Source organism: Oryctolagus cuniculus, chromosome 6 (genome assembly GCF_051225735.1).
Source record: "Oryctolagus cuniculus isolate XC-2025 breed Fujian yellow rabbit chromosome 6, ASM5122573v1, whole genome shotgun sequence".
Classification (NCBI taxonomy): Eukaryota; Metazoa; Chordata; class Mammalia; order Lagomorpha; family Leporidae; genus Oryctolagus; species Oryctolagus cuniculus.
Genome location: NC_142872.1, coordinates 3,782,432 through 3,788,199, shown reverse-complemented (window position 1 = coordinate 3,788,199; position 5,768 = coordinate 3,782,432). Strand labels below are relative to the sequence as shown.

Below are 5,768 nucleotides of genomic sequence, written 5' to 3'. Positions count from 1 at the left end.
CAGGGAGAGGTGAGTGGGGGAGCAGGGAGAGGTGAGTGGGGGAGAAGGGAGAGGTGAGGGGGGAGCAGGGAGAGGTGAGGGGGAGCAGGGAGAGGTGAGTGGGGGAGCAGGGAGGGGTGAGTAGGGAGCAGGGAGCAGTGAGTGGGGGTACAGCGAGGTGAGAGTAGGGGTGCAGGGGAGGTGTGAGTAGAGAGCAGGACGGGGTGAGTAGGGAGTAGGGAGAGGTGAGTGGGGGAACAGGGAGGGGTGAGTGGGGGAGCAGGAAGGGGTGAGTAGGGGTCAGGGAGGGGTAAGTTAGGGAGCAGGGAGGGGTGAGTGGGAGAGCAGGGAGGGGTGAGTAGGGAGCAGGGAGAGGTGAGTGGGGAACAGGGAGAGGTGAGTGGGGGAACAGGGAGAGGTGAGTGGGGAACAGGGAGAGGTGAGTGGGGGAGCAGGGAGGGGTGAGTCTGGGGGCCTTGCTGGGGCAGACTGAGGTCAGAGGAGCCTTGACAATGACAAGCAAAGGGACTCCTCAGGTCCAGATTTAAGGTAAAAGCACACGCCCACATGCACAGACGCACCTTTGGGCCCTACTGCCCAAGGAAGCACCTCGCACCCAGAGGGAAGCGGCTTAGGCAGAACTTAGCTGGCGGTGGGGGAGCGTTCTTTCTACCGTGAGGGCTTTCCTTGCCAGCGGTCTGCCTTCTGCCCTCTCCACACCGAGCCCGGCCTGGCTGGCCAGGCTCCTGGCAAGCTGCCTGGACACACCCGGCACCTCGTGGGCAGTTTTCTGCAGACAGCTGCCTTCAGGAGGAGCCGGGGCAGGCCAGACCCGGTGTGTCCCGGACGTAAGAGGTGGCTCGGGTGAGACACTAGATGAGGCCGCTACAGAGCACGGGGAGAACGAGGCTGGGAGAGCTGTGTGCGCGCCCCCGAGGCCCCTCAGCTGCGGGATGCAGGGAGTCACGGAGGGACGAGCGGCCGCTCACGGGGCGCCCCTCTGCTCCTCCGTACACAGGTGAACGCAGGACGGGCTCCGTTGCATCAGCTCCGCGAGGGCACGTCAGAGGCGCCTGAGCGCGGGTTTGAGGCAGAGGCTTGCAGCTTACACGGAGCAGGGCGGTGCCAGTTCCTAGAACTCCCGGTCTTTGTGACCCGTCCCTTTCCAAGTGAGGCCGTGGACTTGGACCCATGAGCGGAGGGAATGAGACGACAGGCTAGGAGTTTGTGCTCCTGGGACTCTTCCCGGGCGTGCCACACCCGGGCATCCTCATGTGCCTCACCGTCCTGAGCTACGTCCTAGCCCTGGCCGCGAACGCCACCCTGACCGTCCTCATCACGCTGGACGCCCGGCTCCACAAGCCCATGTACTTCCTCCTCAGCCAGCTGGCCCTGCTGGACCTGCTCTTCACATCCACCACCGTCCCCAGGACGGCCGCCGCCTTCTTCCTGGGGACCAAGACCATCTCCAGCACGGGCTGTGGGACGCAGCTGTTTTTCTCCTCGCGCTGGGGGGAGCAGAGTGCCTGCTCCTGACTTGCATGGCCTGCGACCGTTACGTGGCCATCTGTCGCCCTCTGCGGTACCCTGTCCTCATGAACCGGAAGACCTGCCTGTCGATGGCCGTGGGGTCCTGGGTGGGGGGCAGCCTCAATTCCCTAGTGCAGACTGTGTATACCATGTGTTTGCCCAAATGTGGCCGTCTGCAGATTGACCACTTCTTCTGCGAGGTCATGGCCATTCTGAGGCTCTCCTGTGGGGACACCTTGACGTACAGGTTGACGATACTTGGGGTGGGCATTGTGCTGCTGCTGGTTCCCTTTGGCGTCATCTTCACCTCCTACGCTGTCGTCTTCCTCACTGTCCTGCGCATGAGTTCCCGTGAGGGGAGGCGGAAAGCGCTGGCCACCTGCTCCTCCCACCTGGCGGTGGTGAGCCTCTTCTACGGTCCCACTGTCGTCACCTCCATGACCCCCGGTGCCACACACAGCCCGCCCCGGACCAGGCCGTGTCTGTGTTCTTTGCAGTCGTCACCCCCACGCTGAACCCCTTCGTTTACAGCCTGAGAAACAGAGACGTCTTAGAGGCATTGAGGAGGGCTTTGAGACCCACAGCGCTCTTATCTCCTACAGTCCTGTGACTGCTTGGTGATGGCTGTGTAAGTCATCAACCCCACAGCCCGCCATGCCTGCCTCTTAACCACGGCTGGCCGGTCTGACTCCTGAGGACGCAGTCACTTGCTGACACTGCTCGGGCAACCCAGGCACATCTCTTTGGTGTGTTAGCTCACTTTTGTTTTTTCCCCTCTGCTGATATTTTTATCCTGAATGACAGCGCTGTGGGTGCTGGCTTGCTCATGCCTTTCACAATGCTTACGTCACACGTACTCACGGCAAACTCACAAAGGCAGAGAACAGGATGGTGGTTACGAGAGCCTGGGGTTCAAGGGCAAGGGGAGAGGGCGAGGGTGAGGGCACTGCATCTCAGACAGGAGGGGCAGGCCCAGTGACCTACCGCACAGTGGTGAGCACAGCTAATGAGCACACGTCCTGCTCCCAAAACTGCTGCAGGTGCAGACTGCAAGCTTCACCCCAAAAAGAAGAGGAAATGAGATGAAGTGATGGGTAAGCTAACTAGCTGGATTTAATCTTTCTGTAATGTACACAAAACTGCATAAATAATACAATCACAACTTATAAATTGAAAAATCAAATGACCTGACAGGTGAAGGTTTATTCTTGAAAGGATTAACAATAAAAAGAACGCTTGCCCATCGTTGTTGGGACTCCACACCCAGCCACTCCTGGCGGTACTGAGGCTCCTCAGGACAGCTGAGGCGGCGCTGCCCACGGTCAGCAGCCCCACACGCAGGGGCTCGCGGGGAGCGGAAACCGATATACTGAAGCACACTCACTCTCCCGTCTCACAAGAGCCAAGGCATGGAGCCAGCCCAACTGTCCATCCCAGATGGATGGCTAAGGAAATCCCTGCATGAGGACACACAGTGGGTAGGAAGGCACTAGATTCTGTCACTTAAGACAAGACGCTTGGGTGAGCGTGAGTGAGATGAGCCAGGCTCAGAGAGACAAATTCTGCAAGGCCTCACTCACCTAGGGGACCCAAAACCATAGATTCCTATGAGCAGCCCAAGTAGGTAGCAGAATGGAGGTTAGTAGGGCTGGGACGCATGTATGAATTTCAAATATTTTTACCATAAAAAACTTTTCTAATTCCATTTTTCCATGAATTTTTCAAAGCACCCATATACTTCAAAACATGTTGTACAAAATAATGTTATCAGTCAATTTAAGAATTCAAACACCAAAAAGGGCTTCAAGGCCAGAAATTAGTAAATTTACTGATATGTAAGTATTAGGCAAACAGAAAAAGCAAGTTAATGCTGTAACTTCAACATCATTTAAGTAAATAGGCAGGTCAGACTCTCATCGGACACGTGGTGTGACCACAGTGTGCGTAAGCTGTGCTGGGGGAGGGAGGGCTTTGCTCCCCTTCATTTTTGGGGTGCAGTTTTCTGTGTGCTCCCCAGAGGCTCCCCGAGGCCAGCCCCTGTCCACATCGGTGTGGTCCGTGCCTGGTCATCCCACCCAGGGATTGAGCCCAGCGTCTGCAAGCACGTGCTCCCGGAAACTGCACCCCACCAGGGAGCGGCGGCCTCTCCCCCACCCAGGTTGCACCTGGCTAGGACTGGACCCTGGGACCACACGTAGATACAGTCCCAATAACGGGCACGACCCCATGGAAGTGACAGGTGCTGAGATGACCACACGTGGGAGCCAGGCGAGGGAAGGCTGGTGTAAAGGACAGAGATCCTGGCAGGATGGTGGGGTGTCGTAGCAGGGTCCCCTGGGCCCCCCGAGTCCCCACGGTTTCTTCAGCACTGACTGCTGCTGGGAAGCCCTCCTGAGCCCTGCCACCGTGGTGAGGAAGCTGGATGCGCGGCTCCGTCGCTGAGGGTCGTGCACGGGGAAGATGAGGAACAGAGCCACGGATCCCCTGCCAAGGACAAGTCTCCTGAGAAGAGATGAGCCTTGGAGGCTCACGCCCCGATGGGCTGTTAGCACGCCCCAACCTGTCCCATCCTCAGTGGAAGGAGAGAAACAGAGCCCAGTGCTGACGGGCTGGGCACGGGTGCTCTCCTGCCACGGCGCTGGTGGGAGTAGTTTCCCTCGTTTCTGGGGAAGACTGGACAGTCTAGATTTCGTGAAAGTAGAACTCTGTGTGTTAATTTCCCCAGCCCCAGAACCTAGAGGGTCACTTTGGACATACAAGTCTCAGTCAACAGACACTTGGCCAAATGGACACTGCGTGTCGGGTCCTGTTGTCGCAGGAGTTCTGGGGTTGGCGTGCGGGAGGCGTGCGGGAGGCGTGCGGGAGCAGTGGCCGCAGTCTGCCGCTCCAACCACTCAGGTCTGGGTCTCTTCCCCACGAGGGGTGCCGGCTGCTTCCTGGCATGGAGCTAGATTAGAAGTGCAGCAGCTGGGAGAGGAACAAGCACCCAGACGGGGTGTGGGCATTCTGGGCGCCAGCACCCACCACATTCTCTGATGGAGCACAACTCTGTTCCAGCTTCTTGGCTTACGCAGAGGCTCCTGTGTGACAGCCTTCTGTCACAGAGCTCCCTCTCTGGTGTGTGACAGCCGTCTGTTACACATCTTCCTCTCTCCTATGTGATAGCCGTCTGTCGCACAGCTCCACTCTCGTGTGTGACAGACGTCTATCACAGCTCCATCTCTCGTGTGACATCCGTCTGTCACAGCTCCTTCTCAAGTGTGTGACAGTCATCTATCTCACAGCTCCCTCTCTCATCTGTGACAGCTGTTGTCACAGCTCCCTCTCTCCTGTGTGACAGCCGTCTGTCACAGCTCCCTCTCTCCTGTGTGACAGCCGTCTGTCACAGCTCCCTCTCTCCTGTGTGACAGCCGTCTGTCACAGCTCCCTCTCTCCTTTGTGACAGCCGTCTGTCTCACACCTTCCTCTCTCCAGGGTGACAGCAGTCTGTCACACACCTTCCTCTCTCCTGTGTAACTGTCGTCTGTCACAGCTCCTTATCTCCTGTGTGACAGCTGTCTGTCAGAGCTCCCTCTCTCGTGTGTGACAGCCATCTGTCACAGCTCCCTCTCTCCTTTGTGACAGCCCTCTGTCAGAGCTCCCTCTCTCCTGTGTGACAGCCATCTGTCGCATAGCTCCCTCTCTCCTGTGTGAAGGCATCTATCAGAGATCACTCTCCCCTGCAGTACAGCTGTCTGTCTCACAGCTCCCTCTCTCATGTGTGACAACCATTTGACTCACACCTTCCTCTCTGCTGTGTGACAGCCATCTATCACAGCTCCCTCTCTCAAGTGTGACAGCTGTATGTCTCACTCCCTCCTCTTTTCTGTTTGACAGCCGCCTGTCGCATACCTCCCTCTCTCATGTGTGACAGCCATCTGTCACAGCTCCTTCTCTACTGTGTGAAAGCCATCTGTCACACAGCTCCCTCTCTCCTGTATGGCAGCCATCTGTCACAGCTCCCTTCTCGTGTGTGACAGTGTTCTGTCACAGATTCCTCTCTCTTCTGTGACAGCCATCTGTCACAGCTCCCTCTCTCCTATGTGACAGCCCTCTGTCATAGCTCCATATCTCCCATGTGACAGCTGTCTGTCATAGCTCCCTCTCTCCTGTGTGACAGCCGTCAGTCACAAATCCCTCTCTCCTATGTGACAGCCGTCAGTCACAGATCCCACTCTCGTGTGTTACAAGCATGTGTCACAGCTCCCTCTCTCGTGTGA

General features: G+C 57.5%; 1 pseudogene; it reads left to right on the top strand.

Moving 5' to 3' along the window:
* Window positions 1-1,251: 1,251 nt before the first annotated feature.
* Window positions 1,252-2,119, top strand: LOC149125979 (olfactory receptor 2T2-like; annotated as a pseudogene).
* Window positions 2,120-5,768: the final 3,649 nt, after the last annotated feature.